This window comes from Macaca fascicularis, chromosome X, assembly GCF_037993035.2.
Source record: "Macaca fascicularis isolate 582-1 chromosome X, T2T-MFA8v1.1".
NCBI classification, from domain to species: domain Eukaryota; kingdom Metazoa; phylum Chordata; class Mammalia; order Primates; family Cercopithecidae; genus Macaca; species Macaca fascicularis.
Genome location: NC_088395.1, coordinates 122,468,355 through 122,485,791, shown reverse-complemented (window position 1 = coordinate 122,485,791; position 17,437 = coordinate 122,468,355). Strand labels below are relative to the sequence as shown.

The 17,437-nt window shown below is 37.0% G+C and overlaps 1 pseudogene; it reads right to left on the bottom strand.

Annotated features, from left to right (window-relative positions):
- LOC102139251 (aldo-keto reductase family 1 member B1-like) overlaps positions 1–17,437 on the bottom strand; it is a 60,849-nt pseudogene that overhangs the window by 20,284 nt on the left and 23,128 nt on the right.

The window sequence follows — 17,437 nt, the reverse complement described above, 5'->3', positions numbered from 1 at the left end:
AGCTCCCCTTCTTACTCACCATGGGAATTGCCTCAGAGTACTCGGGTGTCCTGCAGCTTAGTTCCATGTTCTCCAACCATCACTTCAATGTCCCTTCAACCCGGGTTCGACCCCCCCATGTATGGGCACCACCTGCTGAGACCAGCTTGGTCGTGAAGACTCTAACCCAGTGGTGCTAGGAGAATTAAAGACACACACACAGAGAAATATAGAGTGTGGAGTGGGAAATCAGGGGGCTGACAGCCTTCAGAGCTGAGAGCCACGAACAGAGTTTTACCCACATATTTATTTACAGTAAGCCAGTGATAAGCATTGTTTCTATAGACTATAGATTAACTAAAATGGGAAACAAAGGGATGGGCTTAAAGAGAGGGATGGGCTGTAGCTAGTTATCTGCAACAAGAACATGTTCTTAAGGCATAGATCACTCATGCTATTGTTTGTGGCTTAGGAATGCCTTAAGCAGTTTGCCACCCTGGGTGGGCCAGGTTTTCCTTGCCCTCATTCTGGTAAACCCACAACCTTCAGCGTGGGTGTCATGGCCATCACGAACATGTCACAGTGCTGCAGAGATTTTGTTTATGGCCAGTTTTGGGGCCTGCTCCCAACACTTCCCACCCTTTCCCCCTGAGTCCCAAAACTCCATTGTGTCATTCCTATGCCTTTGCATCCTCATTCTTTAGCTCCAACACATGAGTGAGAACATACAAAGTGTGATTTTCCATTCTTGAGTTACTTCACTTAGAATAATGGTCTTCAATCTCATCCAGGTTGCTGCTAATGTCATTAATTCATTTCTTTTTTGTGGCTGAGTAATATTCCATTGTGTATATATACCACAGTCTCTTTATACCTTGGTTGATGGGCATTTGGAATAGTTCCACATGTCTGCAACTGCAAATTGTGCTGTTATAAATATGCGGGTTCAAGTATGTTTTTCATGTGACTTCTTTTCCTCTGGGTAGATACCCAGTAGTGGTATTGTTGGATCAAATGGTAGTTCTACTTTTAGTTATTTAAGGAATCTTCACGCTGCTTTCCATAATGGTTTTACTAGTTTACATTTCCACCAGCAGTGTAAAAGTGTTCCCTGTTCACCACATCCACATCAAGATCTTTTTTTTTTTTATTTTAGTTTTTCACTGTGGCCATTCTTGCAGGAGTGAGGTAGTATTGCATTGTGATTTGGATTTGCATTGCTCTGATTATTAGTGATGTTGGGCACTTTTTCATATGTTTTTTGGCCATTTGTACATCTTTTTTTGAGAATTTTCTATTCATGTCTTTATCCCACTTTTTGATGGGATTGTTTGTTTCTTTCTTACTAATTTATTTGAGTTAATTGTAGATTCTGGATATTAGTCCTTTGTTAGATGTATAGATTATGAAGATTTTTATCCTACTCTGTGGGTTTTCTTTTTACTCTGCTGACTGTTCCTTGGGACATGCAAAAGCTCTTTAATTAAGTTTCAGCTATTTATCTTTGTTGTTATTGCATTTGCTTTTTGGGTTTTTGGTCATGAAATCCTTGCCTAAGCTGATGTCTAGAAAACATTTTTCCAATGTTATCTTCTAGAATTTTTATAGTTTCAGGTCTTGGATAAAAGTCCTTGATACATCTTGAGTTGATTTTTTTATAAGGTGAGGGAAGAGGATCCAGTTTCATCCTGCTACATGTGGCTTGCTAATTATCCCAGCAACATTTGTTGAATAGGGTGTCATTTCCCCACTTTATGTTTTGGTTTGCTTTGTCGAAGATCAGTTGGCTGTAAATATTTGGGTTTATTTCTGAGTTCTCTATTCTGATCCCTTAGTCTATGTGCCTATTTTTATACCAGTAGCATGCTGTTTCGGTGACTATAGCCTTATAGTATAGTTTGAAATCAGGTAATGTGATGTCTCCAGATTTGTTCTTTTTGCTTCTTCTTGCTTTAGATATGCAGGCTCTTTTTTGGTTCTACGTGAATTTTATAATTGTTTTTCTAACTCTGTGAAGAATTAGAAAAGGTGGTATTTTAATGGGGATTGCATTGAATTTGTAGATTCATTTTGGCAGTATGGTGATTTTTTACAATATTGATTCTACCCATCCATGAGCATGGGATGTGTTTCCATTTGTTCGTGTCATCTATGATTTCTTTCAGCAGTGTTTTGCAGTATTCCTTGTAGAGATTTTTCACCTCCTTTTTTAGGTATATTCCTAAGGGTTTTTTTTTTTTCTTGCAGCTATTGTAAAACAAATTGAGTTCTTGATTTGATTCTCTGCTTGGTCATTTTTGGTGTATAGGAGAGCTACTGATTTGTGTACATTAACTTTCTTTTTTATTACACTTTAAGTTCTAGGGTACAGGTGCACAATGTGCAGGTTTGTTACCTATGTATACATGTGCCATGTAGGTGTGTTGCACCCATTAACTCATCATTTACACTACATATATCTCTTAATGCTATCCCTTCCCCCTCCCCCCACCCCACGACAGGCCCCGGTGTGTGACGTTCCCCACCCTGTGTCCAAGTGCTCTCATTGTTCAATTCCCACCTATGAGTGAGAACATGTGGTGTTTGGTTTTCTGTCCTTGTGATAGTTTGCTCAGAATGATGGTTTTCAGCTTCATCCATGTCCCTACAAAGGACATGAACTCATCCTTTTTTATGGCTGCATAGTATTCCATGGTGTATATGTGCCACATTTTCTTAATCCCATCTATCATTGATGACATTTGGGTTGGTTCCAAGTCTTTGTTATTGGGAATAGTGCCACAATAACACTTCTCAAAAGAAGAGATTTATGCAGCCAACAGACACATGAAAAAATGCTCATTATCACTGGCCATCAGAGAAATGCAAATCAAAACCACAATGAGATACCATCTCACACCAGTTAGAAGGGCAATCATTAAAAAGTCAGGAAACAACAGGTGCTGGAGAGGATGTGGAGAAATAGGAACACTTTTACACTGTTGGTGGGAGTGTAAACTAGTTCAGCCATTGTGGAAGACAGTATGGTGATTTCTCAAGGATCTAGAACTAGAAATACCACTTGACCCAGCCATCCCATTACCATGTATATACCAAAGGATTATGAATCATGCTGCTTTAAAGACACATGCACACTTATGTTTATTGTGGCACTATTCACAATAGCAAAGACTTGGAACCAACCCAAATGTCCATCAATGATAGGCTGGATTAAGAAAATGTGGCACATATACACCATGGAATACTATGCAGCCATAAAAAAGGATGAGTTCGTGTCCTTTGTAGGGACATGGATGAAGCTGAAAACCATCATTCTGAGCAAACTATCACAAGGACAGAAAACCAAACACCGCATAGTCTCACTCATAGGTGGAAAGTGAACAATGAGAACACTTGGACACAGGGTGGGGAACATCACACACCGGGGCCTGTCCAGGGGTAGAGGTGGTAGAATTAGGAGATATACCTAATGTAAATGATGAGTTAATGGGTGCAGCACACCAACATGGCACATGTATACATATATAACAAACCCGCACATTGTGTACATGTACCCTATAACTTAAAGTATAATTTTAAAAATAAATAAAAGTTGTTGTAGTTATTATTTACAATTCCTCTATCATGTATCCTTTCTACTTAAAAAAATGAGTAGTTTACACACCACAGTTACAGTGCTATTATATTCTACGTTTTTCTTTTTACTTACTATTATCAGTGAGTTTCGTACCTTGAGATGATTTCTTACTGCTCATTAACGTCCTTTTCTTTCTTATTGAAGTACTCCTTTTAGCATTTCTTGTAGAATAGATCTCGTGTTGATGAAATCCCTCAGCGTCTGTTTGTCTGGGAAAGCCTTTATTTCTCCTTTATGTGTGAAAGATATTTTCGTTGGATATATTATTCTAGGGTAAAAGTTTCTTTCCTTCCGTACTTTAAATATGACATGCCACTCTCTCCTGGCCTGTAAAGTTTCCACTGAAAAGTCTACTGCCATATGAACTGGAGCTCCATTGTATGTTATTTGTTTCTTTTCTCTTGCTGCTTTTTGGATCCTTTCTTTATCTTTGACCTTTGGAAGTTTGATGACTAAGTGCCTTGAGATAGTCTTCTTTGGGTTAAATCTGCTTGATGTTCTATACTTCTTGTACTTGGATATTGACAAATTTCTCTAGGTTCAGGAACTTCTCTGTTATTATCCTTTGAATAAACTTTCTACCCCTATCTCTTTCTCTACTTCCTCTTTATGGCTAATAACTGATTTAACATTTTAATGCTATTTTCTAGATCCTTTAGGCATGCTTTCTGGTTTTTCGCTCTTTTTTTTTTTTTTGTACCCACTGACTGTGGATTTTCAAATAGCCTTTCTTAAAGCTCACTAAATCTTTCTTCTGCTTAATAAAATCTGCTATTAACTCTAATTCAGTTATGAATTAAACTATATGATTCTTCAGTATGTCAATTGTATCTTTCACCTGCAGAATTTTTGTTTGATTATTTTTAATTGTTTCAGTATCTGTTAAATTTATCTGATAGAATTCTGAATTCTTCCTCTGTGTTTTCTTGAATTCATTTCAGTTTCCTCAAAATAGCTATTTGAGGAATATCCTTCTGAACTTTCACATATGTCTGTTTCTCCAAAATTGCTCCCTGGTGCCTTATTCAGTCCATTTTGTAAGTTCATGTTTTTCTGCGTGGTGCTGATGCTAGCAGATGTTCTTTGGTGTCTGCGAATTGAAGCATTAGGTATTGATTTTAGTGTTAACTATCTGAGCTTATTTGTAGCAGTCCTTCTTAGGAAATCTTTCCAGATACTTGAAAGAACATGAGTGTTGTGATCTAAGCTCTATCTGCTTTAAGGAGCACCCCAAGCCCAATAATGCTGTGGTTCTTACAGACTCATAGAGGCACTGCCTTGATGGTCTTGGGCAAGATCTGAGAGAAATCTTTGGATTACCAGGCAAAGACTCTTGTTCTCTTTCCTTACTTTCTTCCAAACATACAGAGCCTCTCTATCTATTCTGAGCCACCTAAATCTGGAGATGCAGTTACACAAGCACCCCTGTGGCCACCACCACTATGACTTTGCTGGCTTAGGCCTGAACCCAGCACAGCACTGGGTCCTACCCAAGGACTGCTGTAACTACTCCCTGGCTACTGCCTATGTTTTCTCAAGTGCCTAGGGGCTCTACAATCAGCAAGTACAAAAGCTAACCAGAACTGTGTCCTTCTCTTCAGGTCAATTAGATCCCAAGGCTCCCTGTGGGTCCAGGGGTGTCATCTGGGAGTCAGCAACGAGAGTCAAAAACCTTAGAATTCTACCTGGTATTCTGTTAGACTGCAGCTGAGCTGGCATTCAAACCACAAGATGCCATCCTTTCCGTTCTTTCCTCCCCTCTCTAAGGGCAGAGGAGCCTCACCCCATACTTACCACCACTCCAGGCCGTGAGTACTTCCAGACTACTGGTGATGTTTCCTTAAGGCTCAAGGGCTCTTCAGTCAGTTTGTGGTAAATGCTGCCTGGCCTGGAACTCACCCTTCATGGAAGTGGGGTTCCCTTTGGCCAAGACCAAGTTACAGAAATGCCATCCAAAAATCAAGTCCTGGAATATCAGGCACCACCAAGAGCTCAGTTGGTTCTTTACCCACCTGTGGCTGTGCTGGTACCTAAGGTGTAAGACATAGTTCCTTTTACTTTTTTTCTGCTTTTCTTAAGCAGAAGTTTTGCCCCATAGTCACCACAGTTGGTAATGTGCTGAGTCTCATCTGAAGTCGGCAAGTCACAGATTCTCTGCCAAAGCCTTCAATGTAGTACCTGGGTATCACTGATGGTCATTCCGGTCCCAGGAGCTCTTGAGTTAGCATGTGACAAATGTTGCCAAAACTGGATCCTTTTCTTCAAGGCCCAGGGTATGTCTAGAAATGTAATCTGGTAGCTAGGGCCTGGAAAGAAGACCTCGTAACTCTAACTGGTTGTGGCTGAATTGGTATCCATAATGCAAGACAACATCCACCCCACTCTTCCCTCTTCTCTCCTCAAGTGGAAGGAAGGGTTTTCTTTTGGAGCTGTGAGCTGTGCAGCCTGGGATTAGATGATAGAGTGATGCCAGCAGTCTTTTTGCTGCCCCTGCTGGTGTCCCATTATGTCACATTCCCCTCCAGTCACTGTCTTTGGGCCTAATTCCGCACTAGGTTGTGCCTAATAGTTGCAGTTCTCATGGCCTAGACTGCCTTTCAAGTTTACTTGGAGACAGAGAGCACCATAATCCTTGATGGTGAGGTTTGCAGAAACTCTAGTTCAGACTGCTGAGATCTATGGTTCCCCTCTGGCTAGGGCTAGTTTAAATGCTCCCTATATGGGTAAGCATTATCTGAGTTTGGTCTGGTTTTCCTTTCTGTTCTCACAGGACAATACTGAGTTAAATGCCTTACAATTGTGTTCTCCCTCCCCCAGTGCCCAGAGATGTTCTCTGCAGCACACTGCTGCTGCCAGGGGAGTTGGGGGGGGGGTGTGGTTCTTATTAATTCACAACTATGTTTTCTGTCTCTTCAGTGCATCCTTCAGTGATATAAAGTTAAAACCAAGTACTATGCATGCTCACCTGATTTTCAGTTTTTAGATTGATCAATAGAAATTATCCAGCCTGAACAGTAGAGGAGGACAAAAGCAAGAGGCCTAACATTTGTGTCTCTTAAGTTAAAGAAGAAGATAAAGGATGTAGTGCTAGTAAAATAGGTGAAGGAATAATGACTGAAAATTTCCTGAAGTTGACCAAATAAATTGAATTTATTATTAAACATCTTCTGAAATAAAAAAAAAAAAGTTTTGTTTTTGTTTTTGTTTTTTCTGTATTGATAGTTTTTAACATGGTGTCATTGTGGGTGGTCAATCAGTAGAGCATTCTACTCCAACATCTTGCTCTGCCTCCAAAGCACAAAATTGTATGTTAATTTTATTTTATTCTCTTGTTCTGTTTTTTTCCAAATTTTCTACTGTGAATATGTATTAACTTTCCAAAGAGAAACTAACATGTTAGTTCTAAAAAATCAATTTCACCTAGAAGAAGGAGAACAGGGAAAACAAAAAGGGCTTGAAAATATTCATATTATTTTACCCAATAGTTCATGTAAGAATGTGGCCCAATCAGAATTTCCATTCTGTTTATCTAATCAGAGATAACCACAATGAGTTATGTACAAGGTTAATTGTTATAGCATAGTGTATTACAGGAAAATTTATAACTTAAGGTCTAAAAGTACAGTAGTAAATAAATTAATTATCGTTTATCTTCTTGATACTTACCAAGGAATTTTTATTTTTTTTTTGAGACAGAGTCTCACTCTGTCACCTTGACTGGAGTGCAGTGTGTGTTCTTAGCTCACTGTAAACTTCATCTCCTATGTGGAAGTGATTCTCCTGCCTCAACCTCTTGAGTAGCCCCTTGGTGTAGAAAACATTTAATGTTATTAAAAAATATTCACCTCATATTATTAAGTGAAAAACTAGGTTTTAAACAACACGTAGAGAACAAAACTATCCTTGTTTTAAAAAAAGTTTATATTCAATAAAGTTAGATGGCTAAGTACATATAATTGTGGAATGTCTTCAATGTAAAACCACATTGGGTTGCAAAAAAAGGAAAAAGTCCATTTTACTTGCAGACATGTCTGGCACACAATAAGCAGTGCATAACATTTGATGTTTTTGTCAATTTGTGCTGCTATAACAAAATAACTAAGACTGGGTTCTTTGTTATCAAAAAAAAGAGAGAAATTTATTTCCCACAGTTCTGATGGCTAGAAAGTTCAAAATCAAGGTGCTGACAGGTGTAGTGTCTGGTAAGGGCCTGGTCTCTGCTTCCAAGATGGCACTTTGTTGTTGCATGTTGCATCCTCTGGAGAAGATAAATGCTGTGTCTTCACATGTGGAAAGTATGGAAAGGAGCAAACCCACGCTCTCAAATTATTTTATGAATACCCAAATCCTATCCATAATGGCTTCAGTCTTGATTTAATCACCTCCTTAAGTCCTACTTAATATTATCACATTGGTGATTAAATATCAACATATTAAGTTTGAAAGACAATTTAGACCATAGCTTTTTAAAATTAGATTTTCTTTCATTTTTCTCTTTTATCCTCATATGCTATTCCTTAGCGACAACTATTGTTTAAAGTTTCTTGTCTATTTCTTCAGTAGATTTAAGGCCAAGAGTTAGGAGCATTACTGCTTGAAAAGGATTAACATGGAAAAAATTCATTCATCAGGGGATAAGAATTTCAGAGAGCCAGTTTTAAAAAGATTGTAGTGAGGTCAGCAATGAAAAGTAGAATGCAGGGATAAAAAGGCAGCATAATGAGAAGAGAGCTTGAAATTTATTTGCATTTGGAATAATGGTGAATAATGACAAGGATGAAACTCAAGGCCGGGCTGATCCATCTAAGGTGTAAGTCTCACCAGGATGAGGGCTATAAGAGACCTGATGAGGTTGATATATTGTCATCTTTGAACACCTTTTAAATAAAATGTTGCAAACATTCTGGGTTTTTCTCATGGTTAGGTGGCAGGAAGGATCAGCTAATTCCATGAGATGATAAATTTAATGGCAACTTTAGCATATAGGAAGCCACATTTATGACCTAGTGGAACTGTAGATTCTTAGAACACTTGAAAAAGAGACTGAAGGTGAGATAAAGAAACATGAGAAGATAAATAAAAGAAGATAGTTTCACAAAGAACAAGGAAGAAGAATTTTAGAAAGAGTGGTCAGTTTTGGCAAAAACTACAGTACTTAAATTTAGTCTTAAAATAGGCCAGTGAAATAAAGACAACAAACTACGTAGGTATATCAAACAAAAATTTACATCTCTCTTTAAAAACCCATTGCATTCATAAATCTGCTAAAATGGTACAACAAATGAAGTTAGAAAGCTGTGTTGTGTGTTGTTTTATGATTATCCTATCTTACTGAACTAAAATCCTATCCAAAAAAAAAAAAATACTATTGTCAACCATTTTTAGAATGTTGAAATCATTTGTATTTTTAAGTATCTTTTTTTTCACTGAAGGTCAAACAAATAAAAATCAGGCACTGACAAGGTTGAATTGTCCCATCTTGTAAGCAAATCTTTTACTGGAATTTTGCTTTGGCAGGCCAGGTCTTTTATTTTTCAGTACTTAGTGCTCTTTCTGAAGAAGAGAGGGTCATCCTGAGCATGTTCCTCCCACGGTCATTTATTTTCTCTCAAGCCAACTGGATGCTTCTCTGTCAGAAGGCTTCATATTTCTATCCAAAGAAATTATAAACACATTTTAGGGGTAACACAGATGTTTCTTTGCATAAATGCAGATGTTACATAAATCAATGTGCTTGTAATAATTACTTTAATCTTAATTCTTAAATTCTGCATTACAATTATTGAGTTTCATCAGATATTAATTTTTTATCATCCCCTATCTTTTACTATTAATTTGAATATACCTTATCAAATACTAAAATTTGAACTAATAGAGTTTTAAAAGGAAAAAAGTATAACTCTTTAATCTTTGGCTAACAAAGTTTAGTGTTAAGTGCACAAGGATATTAAGGGTATAAATTAAACCTTAGTCCTCACACTTCTTATATTATTTCCAAAGAGATCAATTTTTGATTCTTCAACAACTCCAATAATTTTTGCATGACATAAAATGTCTATCTTGATATAGCCATTTAGTCTTTATCTTACTCTACAGTCTCATCCTGGCCTCTACTGCTCTAGCATCATTGTCCCTATCAAATCAAGCTACTTAAAGCTATCTAAATCTCCTTAAATGTGATATTTCTCTCATGCCTGCAACTTTCAATAAACTATTTTCCCTACCACGATGCCCTTTCCTTAGATCCTCAACTGACTAAACTGACTAATCCCTAATGTTTTATTAAATGTTAGTCAAGAAATCATTTTCCAAAAAATTTCTCTATCTCTCTCTCATCTCTTTCTCCCTAAGATTGAGTTATGTGTCTCTAACTTGTGTCCTCGTGTCTCCATGTGCTCCTATTGCAAGTATCATCTTAAATTAGAATTTTTTAACTAACCTTATTGAGATACACTTTACAGAAAATAAAATACACACTTTAAATATACAGATTGGTGTGTTTTGGCAAGTGTATATATTTGTGTAATAACCACCCCACTTAAGGTGTAAAGTATTTCTATCACCAACATGAAAAAAAAAATCTTCCATACACATGCTCCTTGGAGTCAGTCACACCCACATAGGGAGACACTAATCTTATTTCTACAAATATAAATTAGTTTTTCTTATTCTAAAACTTCATTTAAATAAATCACACAACATGTGCTTTTTTGAGGTCAGCTTCTTTTGCTTAACACAACGCTTTTCACACATCTGTGTTATTGCATGTATCTACAGTTTACTCCTTATTACTGAGGGGTATTCCATTGTATGGATATACCACATTTTGTTTAACCACATACCTGTTGAAGGAAATTTGAGTGGTTTCCAGTTTGTCACTATTATGGAAAAAATGCTATTGACATTTGTATGCATATCTTTGTGTGGACATATGTTTTTATTTCTCTGAGTGATATGGTTTGGTTGTGTTCCCACCCAAATCTCATTTTGAATTGTAGCTTCCATAATTCCCAAGTGTTGCGGGAGGGACCCAGTCAGAGATACATGGCACATGGTGGCAGTTTCCCCCATACTGTTTTCATGGTAGTGAATATGTCTCACAAGACCTGATGGTTTTATAAGGGGTTTCCCCTTTTGCTTGGCTCTCATCCTCTCTTGTCTGCCACCTGTAAGACATTCCTTTCACATTCCACCATGAATGTGAGGCATCCACAGCCACGTGTAACTGTGAGTCCATTAAATCTCTTTTTCTTTATAAATTACCCAGTCTCAGGTATGTCTTTATCAGCAGTATAAAAATGAACTAATACATGTAAATGAAATCACACAGCACGTGCTTTTTTGAGGTTAGCTTCTTTTGCTTAACACAATGCTTTTCATGTATCTGTGTTGTTGCTTGTATCTACATTTCACTCCTTCTTATTGCTGAGGGGTATTCCATTGTATGGATATGCCACATTTTGTTTAACCACATACCTGTTGAAAAAAATGTGAGTGGTTTCCAGTTTGGCACTATTGTGGGAAAAAATGCTATCAACATTTGTATGTACATCTTTTTGTGGACATGTATTTTATTTATCCTGGGTAAATAACTCAGAGTAGAATTCCTAGGTTATATGGTAAGTGTATTTTTAATTTTGTAAGAAACTACCAAACTGTTTTTACAAAATGGTTGTGACATTGTACACATTTACCAGTAGTATATGAGTGCTCCAATTGCTCCAAAACTCCAAAGATACTTGGTATGGTCAGGTTTTTAATTTTTGCCATTCTAATGAGTCTGAAGTATTATGTCTTAGTCCATTTTGTGCTTCTAAAACACAATACTTGAGACAGTGTCTAAAGAAAATAAATGTGTTTCTTACAGTTCTAGAAGCTGAGGAGTCCAATGTCAAAGCATAGTCAGGTTTGGTGTTTAAATAAGAGCCTGGTATCCACTTCTAAAATGGTGCCTTGAGCATTGCATCCTCCAGTAGGGAGGAACACTGTTTCTCACATGGAAGTAGAAGAACTAAGACAGGGTGAGAGAGGGCAAGACTCACTCTTTTATACCATCACCAATTGTACTCATGAGGATGGAGCCCTCATGACTTAATCACCTCTTAAAGGTCCAACCTCTTAATACTGTTAAAATAGCCATTAAATTTCAACATGAGTTTTGGAGGGGACAAACATTCAAACCATAGCAAGTTATCTCATTGTGATTTTTATTTTCATTTATTTGATGACTAAAGTGTTCAGTATATTTTCACCTGCATTGGAATTTATTTATTTACATGTTTTTTGAGTCATCACATCATTTCTAAAATAATCTGATTTTGAAGTAAAAATCCATGTTTGAATCCCATATCTGCCATTTGCAGCTGATTGATCTAGAGCCACTATTCAGCCAGTCTGAGCCATAGTTAATTTCTCTGTAAAATTGAAATAATACATTTTCACAGGTAGATCTCACAGATAGATCATGTATGTGAGATACCTAGCAAAATGCCTCCTACATATAGATCTTAATAAATGGTAACTATGATTATTACTGTTGAAACTCATTTGTAATCCTTGCCAGTTTTCCTTCCAAGGACATAGTCAAAGAAGCATGACCTATAAGCCTTATCTGTAATCATAGCGCTGTTAACTCAAGTATTTGCTTTACACTTTCTCACCTACTGCTTTCCTCTATGCTTTTCAAGCTTCAAATGTTTAATGATTTTCCCAGTTTCTGTCTCAATCTCTCACAAAAGTGTAAGTACATGAAGTAAGCAACTATATCTGTATTATATATCTCTGTATCCTCTGCAACTAGACAAGTGTGATAAATATTTACTGAGTAAAAGAAGAAATACTTGTATCCTCTCTCTATCTCATTCTATGCATTGATGCACACACTGGTTGGCCTACCTGTTTTTCAGTTTTAATTTCTCCAGGAGATATAATGTGCTTTCTTTTGTAATTGTCCATGGATAAATCCTGCCTCACCCCCACTCGACCTAGACACTCAAAACACTACCGTAGACTCATTCACCCTTCTAGGATTATGCTTGTCTAGAAAGAGGCAAGATTTGGAGCCACAATTTTTAAATCAAACAATTCACAGTGACTTTTGATCATTCTTATCACTAGGATCCTGACCTAGAGAATTTCATACACAAGCTGTTGTAAACTCATAAGTGTAATTGACTCTGGTGCAATGTAGCATTCTTAAATATTCTCAGAATAAGCAGATGTTATTGTTGTTTTGCCCTGCAGAAAGTCAACAAGCAAAATGCCTTAAGCATCCCAAAAAAACTGTTTTCATAATCTTTGCTCTTGACCGATCCACTTTTGCTTTGAATGAATCCCTTCCACCTTTTGGTAGCTATCACTTTGATTGTGTTTTGTCTTCAGGATTATACTGGCAAAAGCCATGCTTTATCTCCTGTTATAATTCTTTGAATTCTGCTTCAGGATATTGACCCCACTTTAAAATTTTCACTAAAAGCTTTGCTCTTATGTGAAGCTGATCTAGTCACAATGGTTTTGACATCCATCAAGTAGAAAGATTACTCAATTTTAATCTTTCTGTCAGAATTGTGTGAGCTGAATCAATTGTGATGCTTATGGTATTGGCCATTTTTTCTGCTGTTAATTGTCAGTTCTTCAACAAGGGCAGGAATAAAATGAATTTTTTCTTCACAAATTGAAGTGGATGGTCTATGTGATGGACTTCATTTTCAACGTTGTCTTGTCCCTTTTTAAAACAAGTTATCTCCTTGAGACATTGTCTCCATAAACTTTTTGTGAAGCATCAATGACTTCACCATTTATTCATCAAGATTCACTATAAATTTGATGTTTGTTCTTGCTTTAATTTTCACAGAATTCGTGGTGCTCTGATAAGAGCTGTTTTCAAACTGATGTCTTAGGCTTCTTAGTGCCTCAAACTAAATCTTGTTCAGACATGATGCAATAAGATAGTATGAGTTTATGTTGGTGCAAAAAAAAAATTGAAATCAATGTGTAGTTTTTTCCTAATATGCATTTTCCATGAAAGTTTTGAAGACCCCTCATATACCACCTACTGTGTGCTAAATGTTGAGTATAAGAAGTGAACAAAACAGATATAATTCCTCTCTCCATGGCACTTTCAGTTTAGTTAGTTGTCCTATCTGATGAAGAAAAACATTGAACAACCAAATACATAATTATCAAATTGTATCAATTATGCCATCTATTTAGAAATTAACTTTTAATTTTTCTAGAATCAGCTCAAGCATTACTTCACCCGATAAACCATTTCTAACCTCCAGGGTAGAAGGGACCACTCTTGACCTTGATACCCTACCCTATACAGTCTTCTCTCATAGCTTCAACATTTTACTTATTTATGTACTTGTCAATTTCCCATTAGTACATAAAAGCATGTATCTCAATCAGTAATCAAACAATATCAATTGAAGTCCTTCTATATAGTAGGGACTGTGTAAGACATTGGACATATACTGATTAGTAAAACATTGATGAACAAAATCTACTGTTTTATAAATTAAAATCTAATAGATGAGTCACATAATTAAAGGAACAAATATATTACTACAAAATTCAATGCATTCTATAAAGAAAAGGAACAGGATTATAAAAACAATAATGAGAGACATAAGTTTGATTGAGGAATCAGGAAGGATTTCTCTGAAAAATAAATGCTTGAGCCAAGATTTGAAAGATCACGGCTGAGTGCGGTCACTCATGCCTGTAATCCTAGCACTTTGGAAGGCCAAAGCGGCTGGATCACTTGGGCTCAGGAGTTTAAGACCAGCCTGGGAAACATGCTGAAACTCTGTTTCTACAAAAAAATACAAAAATTAGCCAGGCATGGTGGTGCATAACTGTAGTCCCAGCTACTTGGGAGGCTGTGGTAGGAAATCACCTAAGCCTAGGGTGTTCAACGCTGCAGTGGGCCATGACAGTGCCACTCCAGCCTGGATGACCAAACAAGACCCTGTCTCAAAAAAGAAAGGAAGGAAGGAAGGAAGGAAGGAAGGAAGGAAGGAAGGAAGGAAGGAAGGAAGGAAGGAAGGAAGGAAGGAAGGATCAGTAGGAGTTGGCCAAAAAAATGAGTGAGGAAGAGAATGACTGGCAGAGGTTGCAGTATGTGCAACAGTGAATTTGGGCTTGCTCCTAACCAACATCACCTTCCACTAGTGCAAAGTAATTTTTGACAGTAGGTGATCATATTATATGTCTGCTATACAATGAATGTTTGTGCCCTTCTCCAAGTTTTTATGTTGAAATCTTAACCCCCAGTGTGATGGTATTAAGAGGTGGGGCTTTTGGGAAGTGGCTGATAGGACTAGTACACATATAAAAGAGATGACAAAGAGGTCTTTTGCCCCTCTGCTATTTGAGGATGCAGGTAGAAGCTTCCATCTATGAACCAGGAAGTGGGCCATCACCAAACACCAAATCTCTAATGCCTTGATCTTGAACTTCTCAGTCTCCAGAACTGTGAGAGATAAATTTCTGTTGTTTATAAGCCATTTTGTCTATGACATTCTGTTACAGTATCCCAGACAGACTCATATAATACCCTAGTAGAATTTCTTCAAATTGAAATAATAATAGTCATAGAGGTATCTGGCAACTTTGTGTAATAAGCCCTAATACAGCACACCTGAACCCATCCAACTGTGAGTGTTAGACATTGACAGCAATGTCAGTGAAAACCAGTCTCATGAGAACACCACAAGAGAGCCCTCCTTGGTAGTACTTTAAAGAAGCTAAAGCTATTTGTTGCAAATTGCTTTTATTTCCTCTTCAGTCTTAGCATCACTTGGCCAGAGGCTCACAATTTTATTCTAAAAAACCCACACTCTCTGCTTTACATCAGAAATCTGCTACTAGCACAAATAATATCTCCCAGTAGACCCCAACATTTTGCCACCACTGGGCCAGGGTTCCTGGGATCTTGGTAATATATTATTACATGTAAATGCAGAAGAGTTTATCTAAATCCATGTATGACCACAACATTAGTCTGATGACAGAGCCCACATGTTTGAAAAGTAGGCCTACTTCAGAGGGCTAATTCCATGGTCAGGGCCCCTCACTCGTATATACACACCAACAATTCATAAGAACATTTACCATCCCATTAGAAGGTCATCTTCTTCCAATATTATCTAGATCATAATGAAGCTACAATTTAAGAATGATAGCACTTGAGTTGACTGTTTACCTCTTGCATAGCATTTTTAGTGTTATTCATAAAATTAGACCTTTGAAGTGTCTACAACTTTGCCAGTATCTAGAAAGGTGGCAAGTGAAAAATTGTCTTCTACGTATACCTTTGTAATTTGAATGTCCTATGTTGCTGTTTGACCTGTGCAATGTCCTAATCTTCCAGAAATTAATCAAAATCTTTCTTGTTCAAAATCTTGCTCTAAGCAAGAATTCCACTAAACGAAGGGGACTCTAGAAGTTTTTACAGAGTTTAACACCATAGATGGGAAATACTTGCTGAGTGCTCAACATGGGTTTGCAAAATGAATTAGTGAACACATGAATGAATGAATACAAATATATAGATAGATAGATAGATAGATGAATGGAAACAAAGGAAAAATAATCAGGCTATAACATAGAACTTTTAAGGTATCTATAAATTATATGTTAAGCTATTTTTCAGCACATGGTATATGAAGGCACTATTGCAAGTAATTTATATGTGTTATCTCACTTAATCCTCACAAACTCCAAATGAACTAAATTCTAGCACTAGTTATGTAATTAAGAAAACTGAAGTTCAGAGAGTGATGTAGTTTGGATGCGTGTCCCCTCCAAACTTCACGTTGAAATGTGATCCCCAATGTTGCAGGTGGGACCTAGTAGGAGATGTTTGGATCATGTGGCAGATCCCTCATGAATGGCTTGCTACCCTCCCCACGATTATGAGTTCATGTGTAATCTGACTGTTTAAAAGTGTTTGGGACCCCCCTCCTCACTCTCTCATTCCCTCTCTTGCCATGTGACATGCCTGCTTCCACTTTACCTTTCACCATGATTGTAAGCTTCCTGAGGCTTCACCAGAAGCAGATACTGGCACCATGCTACTTGTACAGCCTGCAGAATCATTAGCCAAATAAACCTATTTTCTTTATATATTACCCAGTCTCTGCTATTCCTTTATAGGAATCCAAAATTAACTAATACAGAGAGAAAAAGTAATTTTTGAAAGTCACAGAAAATAAGTGGCAGAATTAAAATATGATCCCAGGCATTTTGGTTCAATATGTTACTATTTAAACCTCTAGTGCAACCTCCTCTAATAAATAATACATTTGCATGAATGTATTATTTTAGTAAGAAGAGATAGTATATCTAAATATGACTACATGACATTGTAAAAGAGGTATTTAAATTTGAAAGGAAGTGTAGAAGAAAAGAACAGATTTTAAACATAAATTATTGCTATGAGAAATGGTGCTCATTGATGCTCAGAGGCTCAGACTTTGGGATGCCTACAAACCTGGGCTCAAATTTCAGCTATGGTATTAATTTAGCTTTGTGGCCTTGAACACATTACCAAATTTCTGTGCATTTTAGTTTTCCCCGCTGTAAAATGTGGGTAACATTAGAACCCATTAAATGGCGGTTGATGGAATTAGATAGTACAAATAAAGCCCTTAGTGCAATGTCCAGCACATAGCAAAAGCTCAATCATATTGACAACTATTATTATATTATTATTACTATACTAATTTCCCAGATGTATAATAAAAATTTAAATGGTAAATTATTTTCACATTTCAAGATATATATAATACTTGGCATAGTGAGAACATATTCTAA